We start from the raw sequence: 16,906 nt of genomic DNA on the forward strand, positions 1-16,906 counted from the left end.
CGTCCATGTAAATGTCCCAGGAGTCGCTCAATGTTCAAAAATGCAAACGAAAAATAACGTAAATGTTGCAGGCCTGATACGACGCTGGCGTGCGGTGATGCCTTACAACGTGCCGCTTCACTCAATGGGCAACATAAACAAGATGGTGGTTACCTTTGCAGATGAACGTTCAGGCCGTACACTTAACCACGTCTCCGCAGAACGAGAGCAACCCGTTCAATAAATCCAACAGCGGTTCAGCGCACATGTCCCCGAAGACAGAGGAACCACTGAGAATCTCCGGTATCTCAGGGCGTTATCTGGCTACTTATCTCCGCAGAACGTCCGGTAAGAGACTCGATACACTTTTGTGTTTCACTGCAGCGAACTCGAATGTCTCTCACGTCCTTCTCAGCTCCGTTTCGTAAAAAGCAGAATCAATTACAAATTACGTTAAGATCAACAGGAGAAATTGCTATCTCCTACATCTTACTTAATAGTTATACCAACTTTTAAGTAGTTATCTTGTCGACAACCGTAAGATTGGCACTATTTCATTACATCACAGCGTCTCTCTCTTCGCAGCTAGCTCTCGTCCCGCCCTCCGAACAGTTCAACCAATCCTGACCTTCAACAGCAGGCACGTAAATTAAAGCAACAGTACAATGTCTTCATAAACTTACACTTAATACATTTTCTCTTCAACCCCTCAAAGGAACATATACATATTTTAACCCAGGAAACAAACAATATACATTGAAAATAAATTATTGTTTGTTTAACACCCCACTGTATAAGAAGTATAGCCACACTCAGGGCAACAAAAACTTTTTATGCTACTAAAAGATGTATTTATGCAAAAACAGCAATATCACCCATAAACTATTTGTCTTTATTGTCAATAAGAATGAAGTGTAACAATGGCATGCTAAACAATTTTAACATATTATATTATTTGACAATAATCATGATTAAAATATCAACAGTAATATTAAGATAATGTTTTTAATATTTCAGTCCACTGTAAAGAGTGCCTGTTTCTAATATTTATTACATGTGATATGCTCCTCTAACTGAGTTTAAAGACAGCATCAGCCTTAAACTTTGTTTTTGTCTTTTCTTATCTTTTATCTTTTCATAATGTATTCAGATGCATTTAAAATTACATTAATCTTTATTGGGCTGTGGTGTAAATACAGTTAAATACATGTACACTGTAAAAAAATTAGACGTAAAATAATGGTGAAATGCATGGCAGCACAGGGTGCCAAAGGCTTACCATTAACAGAAATAGCGGTACACCCTGAACTGAGGTCACGTGTTTTAACTGTGAACATAAGAAAACGTTTGTGTACCATACAATAAAATAACATGTTTTCACTGTAGTATGAATTGATTCGTCTGTTAAATAAAAAAATGACTTTAATTAAAATGGTTGAATTTATATATATCGGTAAAATGAAAAAGCAACAGTATTCAAACTATAAAAGTACACTGACAAAGCTTTATGTGTGTGTTTTACTACTTTTAAACAAGTACTTTGTTAATTGAGTTGTTTACTCAACTGCTAATATTATTCTATTTTGTTTAATTGTGTACAAAGCAAGCAAAGACTATGAGGTGACAGACTGCACAACCACATGAAGACTCAAAAGTGGACAGACCATAGAGCTTTAACTCTCTTATATAGAGATGTGTTCTGTGTCATATACACAAACACAAAACACCATCAGGGTAACACACGTTACGGGACAATTATAGTATAAACATTAACTAAACAACTTATAATGTTAAAAAACACTCTAATGTACACAGCTGCTAAAACAAATATATAAAGAAACTAAGTGATTAATGAAATATGACATGTTGTGCAGAGTTAAACAGGGAATTGTGGGAAAGTCCTTTACAGTTTTTCACAGTATATATGAAGGTTATTTACAATTTAATTCTACAGAGATGTCAGTGTAAAGAAATAGTGAACTGCACGGCAGCACAGGGTGCCAAACATTGACCATCAACAGAAATAACGTCTGTACACTGTGAACTGAAGTGACGTGATCTGAACAAACTGACTGTGAAATTAACAGAGAAATTCTGTAGTTCTAACAGAAGTATTCTGGCAACCAGTGTTTTCTGTAAGAAATCCTCATTAAACTCCACAAACACCATCACCACCTTCACTTATTACAACACCATCACTTTATTTCTGTTGTGCATTTACAAAAGAACTTATTGACAATAAACACACGTTTAGATGTTGACGGTTGTTGTTTAGTCACCATTATGGAGAACAGTGTTTGCTTTACTTGGGCTCTTGACTTTACCTTCAGGTTTTCATTAGCTTTTATGGCTGAAAAAAGCTGAGAGAAAGTGTTTTCGTGTTCTTTCTGATGGTGAGAGTCATCATCTACTGGCCTGTCTCCATTCATGTATTCCCTGGTTTAAAGTGCTTTTGTGATGCTCCCAGACATTACAGTATTAAGTGATATTGTGAAGGACTTTAAAACACATCATGCACATTAAAAATGATAAACCATGAGATACACAGACATCAAGATTCAGCCTGTTCATCTCAACAATGGTGATAACTAACAAACTATTCAAATAAATGCAATGCATTCTGGGTTCCAATCATAGTACGAAACTCATCCATGATTCCCAGCATGCATTGCAACATGAAGCGTTTCATTTAAGGTCACCACTGTTGAGATTCATACATTGATTATTCATGTCTATGTGTGAAAAACCAGCTCCTGTATTTTAATGTACATTATGTTTTCAAAATCTGTTCATATGAATGTTATCACAAGAGATCTGTGCTTTCAGGCAAAGCTCATTCACACAGATATAACAAAAACCAAACAAAAACATGAATCACTTAAAACCAACACTCAACTAGATGAAGATTTAAATCATCATCAACCAGACAAATAAATCTGATCACTTTTTCTTTTGAGTGTCCTTCATTTTCCAGTCCAAAGCAAAAGCACAGTATATTAAATCAAGGGCGAAGAGCCCAACTAAAGTAAACACTGATCACATTAATGGTGACTTTAAATAACAATGAAACATCAAGTCATTCATGTCCTGTAGCATGTTGATTTGTGAAAGTCCCTGTGAAGCAGAAGTGGTGATTGTCTTCGGTTTTCTGACATATTTCACAATGAAACTAAATATCAAATGAGGAAGAATAGTGGGTGTGGCTCATGTTTTCTACTGTGATTGATTGGATGAATAAAAACAACATGTTCTGCTCAAGCCATCAAACTCACTTCATCAGAGAAAGATCACCACTAGAAGTGAATTTTCAGATTTCATGATAATTACTTTTGTTTAAAAGAAAACATAGTTTTTTTGAGTAACATGGAAAAATGTCAATTTGGTGTAAATGTATTGCGTTTTATGGAATTTTACTATTTTAATAAAAAAAATGTGAAAATACTGTTACGTTATACTGCATTTTCCCTGTAAAAATACATTTATTTTTTACAGTGTATAGATAGCATATAATTAATATTTACATTTATCACAAAGAACTGTGAATTCTACATGGTGTAAATAGAATATATAAGGCAAGTAGTACATGTAGCCGCTGCTAAATTCCACTGGGAAAATATAGACTATATTTGGTGTCAATGTGTGTTTTTTTAAATATTTTTTACAGTTATGATAAAAATGTGATATGGCTGTGAAATTCTAATGGATTTTCAGTAAAAACACACTTTATCCAACTCTGACAAAAAAATAAACATGAACATTTGTTAAAGGAAATGTCAGGTTAACAATACACAACAATGACTTTAATTTAAAGGAAATAGACGTTTTTTTTCCAGTAACATATTTAATCAGTTAAAGAACAGGCGACATGTACATTAGGTGTCAATGTATGCATTTTTATGGAATTTCACAGTTCTGATTAAAATGAGATGTTACTGTTAAATTCTACAGTTTTTTCTCTGTAAAAATACATTTATTTTTTACAGTGTACGACTTTTCCCCACATAAACTCCTAATTACTTGAATATTAATAGTTAGTAAGGTAGTTCTTAGGTTTAGGTATTGGGTAGGATTAGGGATGTTGTCAGAGCTCGGGTCTAGCACTACTGGTTTTTGTCTGTCTGGTCCTTTGTTTGTTTCTGTCGAGCATTTGACAGTTGCTATGTGCCCCAGGACCGCGTGTGGGTGGCCCCGCCCCCTTGTTACCTATCACCTACTCTTTGTTTGATTCACCTGGGTTCCTCGTTAACTCTCATTCTCCCCAACTGGTTTCTCATTTCATCTTCTGATTATCCCCCCTTTTTATTCCCTGTGTGTTCAAGCGTTCTGTGTCAGTCCGTTACAGTTTGTTTTGTGGCGATCGCTGGCTGTCTCATCCGGTGAGTCGGTCTAGTCTTGTTGTTTCCAGTTTTATTAATCACCGTGTCTTGTCCAGGCTCCAGTGCTGCTTTCACCCTGTCCTGTTCTTGCTGCTCCTGCTTTGATTATCTTCGCTACAGACATCAAGTGGCGGCTATCTGCCGAGGACGATCACCGAGGCGAGTCGAGCACTTCTTCTCCCGGGAAACCTCCGTCCTGGGATTGTATCGTTGCCATCAGCTAACGGACTGTGGCCTGGGTTCGTGACCGCTTTGTACGAATCCTCATCGGGGATTTACCATCGCTTACCTCTCTGGTTTCCCAGATGTGACTTTTTCACCGGGCAGCTAACTTTCCCTGGATGGACGGTTGTGGACTGCGCCAACTCCTTCAATCCCTGCTTGCTGCGGACGTTCAGTGGATTACAATTGGGGGTTCTCCGGTTGCTGCGGATGCTCTGTGAATTAACTTTTGTTTTTCCCCGCTTGCTGCGCACGTTCAGTGGATTACATCTTGGGGTTTCCCCGCTTGCTGCGGACACTCTGTGAATTAACTTTTGTTTTTCCCCGCTTGCTGCGGACGTTCAGTGGATTACAATTGGGGGTTCCCCGGTTGCTGCGGACACTCTGTGAATTAACTTTTGGTTTTCCCCACTTGCTGCGGACGTTCAGTGGAATTATTTTTGGGGTCTTCCCCCGCTTCCCCCTAACGGTCTATTGGCCGAGCGCTCGAGCCTTTGCCTTTTTCTTTTTTTGGATTTATTCTTTTGTCAGAGACTGTGTTCTGCCTTGTTCTTGAGTGAGGGATTGACTCATTAAAAACTTCTCGATCCTGCATCTGGCTCCAGTGTCTTACAGAACGGACTGACCAATGATGGAGTCAGCAGGATCGGACCCCCTACGCTCCGCCCTTGCCCAACAGGGCGCCTTGCTCGGGCAACAGTCCACGCGTTTAAACACCACTGTCCAGGAAATGGGGGCACTCAGCTCCCAGATGTCCGAGCTGTTTAGCCGCATGGAGGAGCTCCAGCGTGATCCCACAGCTCGTGCTATCTCTTCCGAACCATCATGCATAGCTTGGAGAACTGTGGCTTGAAACTTGGCAGGGAGTACTAGCTGGTATATTTCGGTGCCAGACATTTTTGTTATCCGCTGAAGTAATCCATCTAGCATCAACAGTCGTCCAGCTTCATGTTTCAGCGTGACTAACTCAGGGTCCACCACTTTGTGGGACCATCTTCTCTCCTTCACAGCAGCAATTGCCTGTCTCAACACTGGATCTTCATACTGAGCTTTTATCAATTCAGGTTTCGAGATCAGCTCCAATGACTTCAGCTCTAACCTTGTTGGATAAGCATAAGCCTCGGGGATAGATTCAGGTGGGGCACCTAGCTGTTCTACACACCGCTGACTTGCCTCGGTAGACAGATGGAGGCAAACTCTCTGACATATGGTTTTCACTCCAGGTGCAGGTATGTCTCTCCATTCACCAACTTTGTCATTCATGTATTTCCTGGACAGTAAATCAGCATCTGTGTTATTTCTTCCAGGCCGGTATTGAATGCTGAACTCATACGTTGCCAATTCTGCTAACCACCTGTGACCTGTGGCGTTCAACTTATAAGAATTTAAGACATACATAAGTGGGTTGTTGTCAGTTCTGACAGTGAACTTGGCTCCGTATAGATAATCGTGGTACTTGTCCACAACGGCCCATTTAAGTGCCAGAAATTCAAGTTAGTGTATGGTGTACTTCTGCTCCGAAGGTCTCAACTTTCGGCTAGCAAACGCCACAGGGCGTAGCCCCTCTGGATACTCCTGATAAAGTACTGCACCAAGGCCTGATGGCATCCACATGAAGAAAGTAGGGCTTGCTGGGGTCAGCGAATGCCAGAACAGGAGCGTTGGTAAGGCAGAGAATTATCTGATTAAATGCATTCGTATTAGCCTGGTCCCACCGTTCCCCAAACGGCTCAGACTCCTTAAGGTATGCAGTGTGCTTTTCTTTGACATGCTTCTTTCCTTTCTGTGTTGGTGCATATCCCTTGGTAAGCTCGGTCAATGGCCTTACAATTAGGGATGTAACGATTCACCATGAGCCGGTTTAAAATCGGTTATAATGAGTTACGATTCAAACCGGTTGAGGTGTGAACTGAATCGCAATACATTTTTTGAACAGCAGGGGCCGCTATTTTCACTGCAAATCTAAACGTGGACATGCTGCTATTTCTTAAATGCAAAAAATCCAAGAAAAGCTCAGACAGTATTAGTTTGTTTATATTAAAGAGAGTTTTTCTATTATTAATTTGTTATAAAATTGCAGTTTAGTTTTGTTATTTGAAATAAAACATTATTTTATTATACAAAGAAACGTGAAGCATTTAAGAAATAATGCAAGGGAAGTTGTTCATTTCTAATTTGTTTCAACTCATTTTGTAAAAATAAATCGTGAGTAAATCGTGAATAAATCGCATCGTGAGATCAGAATCGTGACTCACATCGCATCGTGAGCTGAGTGAATCGTTACATCCCTACTTACAATAGCTGAATAATTTGCAATAGATCGGCGATAATATCCACAGAAGCCAAGAAATGATCTCAGAGCCTTTAAGTTGGTTGGCTGAAGCCAACTAGTCACAGCTGCTACCTTTTCTGTGTCCGTTGCTATCCCTTCTTTAGACACAATGTGTCCAACATACTTAACACGGGGCAAGCAGAATTGACACTTATCCAGCGACACCTTTAACCCAGCCTCTTCCAGACGATCCAAGACTTTAAGAAGTCTTTCTTCGTGTTCCTCCAACGACCTCCCAAAGACTATGACATCATCCAAATAGACTAAGACTTGGAGTAGATTCATATCGCCGATGGCTTTCTCCATAAGCCGTTGAAAAGTCGCGGGAGCTCCCATGATTCCTTGTGGCATTCGTTCAAATTGGTAAAAGCCCAGTGGGCAGATAAAGCAGTCTTTTCCTTGTCCTCATTGGCCATGGCTATCTTCGCAAATCGAGGACCGAAAACCACTGACTACCAGCGTGACAGTCCAGAGCCTCATCAATCTTTGGAGTTGTGTATTGGTCAGGAACTGTTCTTGTATTAAGGGTCCTGTAATCGATACAATCCTAACAGCTCCGTTCCTCTTCCTTGCAATAACTATGGGGGATGTGTATGGACTGCGAGACTCACTGATAATACCTGCGGCATGCAGCTCTTGTAGATGCTTTCTGACATCATCTATGTCAGCGGGTGTGATCCTTCTAGAGCGCTCCCGAAAGGGTCTTGGATCAGAAAGGCGGATTCTATGCTCTACTCCTTTAGCAAGTCCTACATCCCACTCGTGACTGGAAAAGACATTTGTCCTTTTGCTCAGCTGTTTCCGCAACCTTTCCTTCCACTCCTCTGAAATCGGCGAATCCCCGAAGTTAAACAAGTTAGGGTCAAGTGTCTTGTCACAGCCCTCATTCACAGACACGGGGTTTACTGGATCAGCAGTGAACAAGTGACCAATAACAGTTCCCAAAGGTATGACCACCTCCTTTGGTGACTCATTCTGTACAGGCACAGCAAAGTTATTGTTTTTTAGTATATCACTTGATACTACTACCGACTGGACCAGAACTCCTGCTGGCAGTGAAGTTACAGAGGAGGCATCCATCATCAGAATCTCACGCCCTAATGGCTCTGTTGCTTCCACTTCACCCTTTACACAGCAACCACTCGTGGGTGGGAGAATCAAAGGGTCTGAACCTGACAACTTCACACATCCGACAGCATCATCTTCCCCACCAGAGGCATCAAGAGCTAGAGAGGAAGGTGTCTTTCCCATAACTGAGGTAGGTTTCACTTTAATACCCATGGTATGTGTGATATCGGTTCCAGTTGACTCTTTACACAATTGGGCCAAACGTGTGAACAACCTGGCATTGGTGCCAAGGATCACAGGAGTCTGATCGGGGCTCTTTGGGCCAGGACAAATCAGGGCGAGCACAGAAATGGTCTCAGAGTTTCCAGTAATCTCCGGGAATTCAACAGTTACAACAGCATATCCAAGGTATGGGTAGCTAGAGTCACTCAAACCCCACACAGCTAATCCCAACACAGGGTGAATGGGGACCTCTGATAAATATTTCTTGTACCAGTTTTCGAAGACTATGGTCATTTGAGAGCCACTATCTAGCAATGCAATGCATGGGTGGCCATTCATGCACAAATGTACAGTGGAGGGGGGACCTATAAGTCCTTCTGGAATCTGTTTTTCCATATCAGCATAAACAGCACTCTTTTTCGCTGAACAGACAGTGGTGCTCGCTTCAGGTGCTGGGTGTGATCCTTTTTGTCCACTCCTCATTTTCCGATTTGACCAAATCAATTTCTGAATTACTAGATTCTTGTTCTCGGGGTTTTGGCATTTTGTTGCTATGTGCCCTTCCTCTCCACAGTTGTAACAAACATACTCCTCTGGCCCATTACACTGTTTGGTTTTACCAGCTGATGATTGTCTGGCAGTAGAGGCATTCAGTGTAAGGGCTGAGGTGTCAACTTTGCGACTTTCCTTGTTAGCCACTTTCTGTAGACTTTTCACTTGTCTTTTCAAAGCAGAAATTTCTCCATCCTGTTGGGTGTCCCAGGAGGATCCTGTAGTATCTTGGGTGCTTTTATGATCTATCACTGTCTGTGGTTGGGCATTGGCCACCATAGTGGCAAACTGAGACTTTAACTCTTTTAATTCAGCTTTGAGGGTTAGAACTTCCTTATGCTTAACCTCCATATCCACATTAGTACAAGCCTTATGCACTCTTGCAGTCAACATTGCACGAGAAGATTCATATTCTTCTTCAGTACGAACTTCACTTAACAGATCTAGGAAGCTAGGCGGTTTGCTCTTTGTCTCCCGAAGTCTCAGTTGGAACAACATCATGTCAGCATTAACAGCCCCTCGAAGCAGTTGTTCAAGACGGACTTTATCTCTGTAGTCGCCTGGTATGCCCCCTCTCTGTACTACTTTATTCAGAGCATGTTCCAGCCTTCTTAGAAATTCTGAAAGTTTCTCCCCGGTGTGTTGCTGCATTAACCGGAAGGCAAAATAAAGATCATCTCCTGACTCGGCAGATCCAAAAGCTTGCTCGAGAGCGTGTAAGTACTCTTCTGGACTGACCTCAGCAGCCGCACCACACACAGCTTTGATGATTTCTAATGCAGGGCCTCGTAAGCTTTCAAAACTCTCCTCTTCTTCTCTTTTGCAGGGTCGTCGCTCTCCTCTACCATCAGCCAGGCCTGCTCTATCCAGTGTTCAAATTGTTCCTCACCAGCAGGAGTAGGTATAGTGCCTGAAAATACTCTCAATCTTCTGTAACCTCCACTCTCACCGATTTTGCCTGTTTTTTCTAACAGTATAATAATAGCATCAGGGGCGCTACTTTCAGTAGGAGAAGAGGTAAACAAAGCTTGTACTTTTTTGCTGAATTCTCCTGAATCCGTTGCATCCACACTAGAAACAATAATGTGCCAAAGAGTTGTTCCAGCAGCAAAGGTTACTTCAGGAGGCAGTTGTTTGGGGTCTATTTTCTCTTTGCATTCACATAGTACTAAGAAGCTATTAAGTTTGGTTTTGTACATCCTGCCTCTTACACGCACACGTCCAAGATATTTTATACACAGCATCGTGTCTTCAATTTGTGCTGTCTCCAAATCATCAGGTATGACAATCATCAGAGCGTATTCTTCTTGTAGTGCTTCTCCCTTGCACCAACCCCTGAGCTCTTCTCTAAACTGCTGCATTTTGACTCTGTACTTTTGATCTGTGTATCAACTTTTCACAAGATTGTTATATATACAATATAATCCAAAGTTTTCTTTCCAGATCCCAGCGGAGCCTCCATTTTATGTAGCGCCCTACTCCCTTAAGGTAAATTGGAATGGGCCTTAGGTTCTTTAAGTTTTAGATCTCTCTACAATCTTATAGATATTATGGCATTTGTATTAACAAACCTTCTTGTTCTGGGATACCCTCAAGTATAGCAACTGCTAAATTACAAGTAAACCCACATGCAATAGTAAATCCAAACAGGATTTAATAAACAATGTATAAAATAAATAATAAAGCAGAAAAATGATAATACACTACTACATGAAATACTTGGTTTTGGATTAAATAAGTAAGTAACACTAGACTGCTTATCAAACCCTCTCAAACTATATTATTTCAGCACAAACCTTGTAGTCAGTGAATCCTAAACAATACTTCAAACGTGCACACCCCACCTTTAACTGTTAGTAGGATGTGAAATAAAATGGTTACCATTTTACAGCATCTCAACAATATTCAAAACAGTGTTTAACCGTTGTATTCAAACACCCAGTAATTCCAGATATACCCATGTCTCTTCTTTCAAATTCAAGCTCAACGTCCATGTAAATGTCCCAGGAGTCGCTCAATGTTAAAAAATGCAACGAAAAATAAATAAATTAAAATGTTGCAGGCCTGATACGACGCTGGCGTGTGGTGAGGCCTTACAACGTGCCGCTTCACTCAATGAGCAACATAAACAAGATGGTGGTTACCTTTGCAGATGAACGTTCAGGCCGTACACTTAACCACGTCTCCGCAGAACGAGAGCAACCCGTTCAATAAATCCAACAGCGGTTCAGCGCACATGTCCCCGAAGACAGAGGAACCACTGAGAATCTCCGGTATCTCAGGGCGATATCTGGCTACTTATCTCCGCAGAACGTCCGGTAAGAGACTCGATACACTTTTGTGTTTCACTGCAGCGAACTCGAATGTCTCTCACGTCCTTCTCAGCTCCGTTTCGTAAAAAGCAGAATCAATTACAAATTACGTTAAGATCAACAGGAGAAATTGCTATCTCCTACATCTTACTTAATAGTTATACCAACTTTTAAGTAGTTATCTTGTCGACAACCGTAAGATTGGCACTATTTCATTACATCACAGCGTCTCTCTCTTCGCAGCTAGCTCTCGTCCCGCCCTCCGAACAGTTCAACCAATCCTGACCTTCAACAGCAGGCACGTAAATTAAAGCAACAGTACAATGTCTTCATAAACTTACACTTAATACATTTTCTCTTCAACCCCTCAAAGGAACATATACATATTTTAACCCAGGAAACAAACAATATACATTGAAAATAAATTATTGTTTGTTTAACACCCCACTGTATAAGAAGTATAGCCACACTCAGGGCAACAAAAACTTTTTATGCTACTAAAAGATGTATTTATGCAAAAACAGCAATATCACCCATAAACTATTTGTCTTTATTGTCAATAAGAATGAAGTGTAACAATGGCATGCTAAACAATTATCTTCAACAGATATCGAGCAATGGCATATTATCCCTGCACAACATCATAATGTCCATCAACTAAATAATCACCCGAGTACATATTAGATGATACTGTACTTAGATATATTCCGGCCATCTAGTAACAGAGTGCGCCTACCGTTTCTGAATCGAGTATTTATCTCATGTGTATGGTCCTCTAATGAGTTTAAAGACGCACCGAACTAAAGCCCTCCAACCGTACAACTCTCTGATTTCCAATAGCTCATACCATATCCTACTAATACTCTTGCCTCTCCTATCATGTAATGCATTTAATATTCTCAATTTACAGTTACTCGTTAATATTGGCATGTGAGTGAAATACAGTTAAAGTAGCAATGTACACGTGTTAGAAACAACTTAGACGTCCTAAATAGGGTGAAATAACAATCGGCAGCACCACCAGGACGGTTAGCAAAGGCGCGGACTTACCAAACAAGCGGAAGATCAGCGGGGGTAACACCGCTGACCTAGGGCGTCACATGTTTTAACTGTGAACATTAGAAGAAGATTTGGTGCTACATACAATTAATGATAAACGATGTGTGTGTCAAGAACCCCATGTAAGTGATAAGATGGCATCTCGTTGGGTTTAAATAAGAAAGAACAGATAACTTTAACCTTCCACAAATGTCGAATTTATAATATATCGCGAGTATAAAATGGAAAAAGTAAAGGCACAGTATCTTCAAACCTATGATAAGGACTGTAGCATACTCGACAAGCTTAGCCTTATAGTCGTGTGTTTTTACTAACTTTTAAACAACGTACTTGTAATTGATTGTTTACTCAACTGCGTGGTAAATCATTCTATTTGTTTAATTGGTACAAAAGCAGAACAAATACTAATGCAGGTGACAGACGCACCAACCACCATAGCAGACTCAAATCGTGGCACCCAGACCATAGAGCCTTAAGCTCTTCGTACTTATCACCTGAGAGGGAAATGTTGCTCTGTTCGTCATAATAGACAACACAAAACACCATCAAGGAACGGTCGCAGTCGTAACGCCGGTACCACCACGCTTACGGAGACAATAGTATTACATATAAAAAACATAAACTACTACAACTTAAATGTTACAAAAACCAACATCTAATGTATACACAGCTGCTTAAAACAAATATATAACAAGTGACACTAGGAGTGAAATTAATGAAATTAATGGCAACATGTTGGAGCCAGAGGATCGTGTAAACTAGGGAATGTGGGAAAGGTCCTTTATCTACAGTTGTTTCAACACCGTACTATCATGGAAGGTGAATTCATTACAATATTAATTTACAGAGAAGTCAAGGCTGTAAAGAATACCGTCAGAACTGCACGGCAGCACAGTAACAGAGCTCAGAACTCATGGCTGCCACCAACACTTGACCACACAGATGACGGAATAACAGGTCATGGTACGACTTGAACTGGCACAGTGACGTGATCTGAACAAACTGACTGTGAAATTAACAGAGAAATTCTGTAGTTCTAACAGAAGTATTCTGGCAACCAGTGTTTTCTGTAAGAAATCCTCATTAAACTCCACAAACACCATCACCACCTTCACTTATTACAACACCATCACTTTATTTCTGTTGTGCATTTACAAAAGAACTTATTGACAATAAACACACGTTTAGATGTTGACGGTTGTTGTTTAGTCACCATTATGGAGAACAGTGTTTGCTTTACTTGGGCTCTTGACTTTACCTTCAGGTTTTCATTAGCTTTTATGGCTGAAAAAAGCTGAGAGAAAGTGTTTTCGTGTTCTTTCTGATGGTGAGAGTCATCATCTACTGGCCTGTCTCCATTCATGTATTCCCTGGTTTAAAGTGCTTTTGTGATGCTCCCAGACATTACAGTATTAAGTGATATTGTGAAGGACTTTAAAACACATCATGCACATTAAAAATGATAAACCATGAGATACACAGACATCAAGATTCAGCCTGTTCATCTCAACAATGGTGATAACTAACAAACTATTCAAATAAATGCAATGCATTCTGGGTTCCAATCATAGTACGAAACTCATCCATGATTCCCAGCATGCATTGCAACATGAAGCGTTTCATTTAAGGTCACCACTGTTGAGATTCATACATTGATTATTCATGTCTATGTGTGAAAAACCAGCTCCTGTATTTTAATGTACATTATGTTTTCAAAATCTGTTCATATGAATGTTATCACAAGAGATCTGTGCTTTCAGGCAAAGCTCATTCACACAGATATAACAAAAACCAAACAAAAACATGAATCACTTAAAACCAACACTCAACTAGATGAAGATTTAAATCATCATAAAATTGCAGACTATGAATGGATGGAGTAAAAATTGTCAAATACTACTCCATTATCTTATCTTAAAATTATTGGCTGTCACTGATTGAAACAACATGTGCTTCTGTTGTCTATTTGTTCTTTCATGACTCATCTGTTGACAAGACAATTTCATGGTAATAAGTGGTCTAGTTTTTAAGGCAGTTTATGAAATTAAAATTTTTGTATAAGTTGTAATTTTTATATTGTTGCACTTTTATATTGGTGAATTGTTGTAATGATTAACTAATTGTTCTATTGATATATTGTCACAGTGCATTTATGATCTAATTTTCTATTGGTCCATTACTGTTTAAAAACAAGTTTTTTTTTATTAAAACCTGAAAAACTCAACTTGAGGCAAATTATTTGAATCGGTGATCTTATTGGTACTTTAATGGTTTCTACATAAATTCCCACAATATGTAAGTGAATCTTTAATCTTTAGATCTTAAATTTAACATTATAAAAGTCAAGAAGTACAAAAAAAATCTTGTTTAAAATTACAGTTAAAAACTGTAAAATTGTGTGTAAAATTACAGTTAAAAACTGTAAAACCTTGTGTAAAATTACAGTTAAAAACTGTATTTATAACTACGGAAAATTCCTGTAATTTAACGGATATTTTCTATTAATTTTACGGTTTTTTTCCGGCGCCCCAGCTGCCGGAAACTTTCCGTTTTTTTACGGGTTTTTTTTTTACAGTGTAGTTATCTTGTCGACAACCGTAAGATTAGCACTATTTCATTACATCACAGTGTCTCTCGCTTCCCAGCTAGCTCTCGTCCCGCTCTCCGAAAATAAAGGAAAAATAAATTATTGTTTGTTTAACACCCCACTGTATAAGAAGTATAGCCACACTCAGGCCCCCCACCCATTTAAACGTCTAGATGTCCCTATTCAGACTTTTACCTAAACTTTCCAGTCTAACGGCGGAATGGCTTTAATATCTCTCATGCCGGGAACCCTTTCCCAATCTGTATAACCACCCCTCTATGAACTATGGTTATTGGTTGACCTCTGGCTTTCCCTGGTTTATCATACGTGAGCTTAATGATTGGCTTTACTTTTCTCTTCTCTATATGTTCACTTATGTCCTCCATCTCTTCACTACTGTTCCGTGACTGCTCTGTGTCATTTTCATCAACATGACTGTTGGGGCTTGAATCATCACTTTCAACACTCTGCGAACCCACTGAGGAGCCTTCTTCATCCATATACACAGCCTCGGGTATCACTTGCTCTTCCTCAGCTGTTGGCTCTTGTAGCTTGGTCAAGGCACAACGTTTTTGTAACAGACACTCTAGGTAAGATCTGTAGGGTTTTTGCCCAACTTCACAATCAGACTGTGATGACATCTCTGAGGAGGATAAGTCTCTGTTTATAGTTCTGGGAAGAGTGGAGTTGGTTTTCCGCTTACCAATCTGATGGGTTTTTCTCTTCACAGGCTTATTCTCCAGCGCCTCCACAGTTGGCAGCCTCACCAGAATCCCTATTGGCACTTTCACCCCACCTTTCCCTGTTTCAGGTAGGACTTGGTAGACAGGCAGATTGGGAAGCTTTCTTTTGACAATGTATGGGACAGGACTCCACTTTGGTTGCAGTTTGTGTTTTCCTCTGATCCCCAGGTTCTTGATTAACACACGGTCTCCTGAGTCCACCGCTTGGAAAACCACTCTTTTGTCATAGGATCTTTTGTTACGCTGGTGAACCTTGTCAGCCTCTTTAGCAGCTAACCGGTAAGCACATTTCATGTTTTCTTTCAGCTTAGCAACATACTGTGAGTGAGTTATGTCACACATTCCATCAGGTGAGGTCCCAAAGCATATGTCCACTGGTAGTCTCGCCTCCCTACCGAACATAAGAAAGTAAGGGAAATAATTGGTGGCATAATTTCTGGTACTGTTGTATGCATGAACCAGATAAGGTATCTGCTGGCTACAGTTCCGTTTTTTTCTCAGCATTTAGTGTTCCAAGCATGGCTAGAAGGGTACGGTTAAACCGTTCTGGTTGAGGGTCACCCTGTGGATGATATGGTGATGTTCGTGACTTTTTTATACCTAGCAGGCTCAACATGTCTTTGATCAGTCTACTCTCAAAATCGCGACCTTGGTCGGAATGTATGCGCACAGGAAGTCCATAATGTATGAAGTACTTCTCAACCAGAATTTTCGCAACAGTGAGAGCTTTTTGGTGTTTACTTGGGAAAGCCTGGGTGTATCTAGTGAAATGGTCTGTGACTACTAGCACATTGCTTATACCCTTGGAGTCTGGCTCCACAGCTAAGAAATCAATACAGACCAAGTCCATAGGGCCACTACTTGCTATTTGTTGTAACGGAGCTGCTCTTTGACAGGGACTTTTGCGAGTGACACAGGGACCACAATTATTCACATATTCTTGCACATGAATAGCCATCTTTGGCCAATAAAACCGACTTCTCAAAAGATCTGTGATCCTCTCACTACCGAGGTGACCCAAGTCATCATGCATAGCTTGGAGAACTGTGGCTTGAAACTTGGCAGGGAGTACTAGCTGGTATATTTCGGTGCCAGACATTTTTGTTATCCGCTGAAGTAATCCATCTAGCATCAACAGTCGTCCAGCTTCATGTTTCAGCGTGACTAACTCAGGGTCCACCACTTTGTGGGACCATCTTCTCTCCTTCACAGCAGCAATTGCCTGTCTCAACACTGGATCTTCATACTGAGCTTTTATCAATTCAGGTTTCGAGATCAGCTCCAATGACTTCAGCTCTAACCTTGTTGGATAAGCATAAGCCTCGGGGATAGATTCAGGTGGGGCACCTAGCTGTTCTACACACCGCTGACTTGCCTCGGTAGACAGATGGAGGCAAACTCTCTGACATATGGTTTTCACTCCAGGTGCAGGTATGTCTCTCCAATCACCAACT

Source organism: Triplophysa rosa, linkage group LG12, assembly GCF_024868665.1.
Source record: "Triplophysa rosa linkage group LG12, Trosa_1v2, whole genome shotgun sequence".
Classification (NCBI taxonomy): Eukaryota; Metazoa; Chordata; class Actinopteri; order Cypriniformes; family Nemacheilidae; genus Triplophysa; species Triplophysa rosa.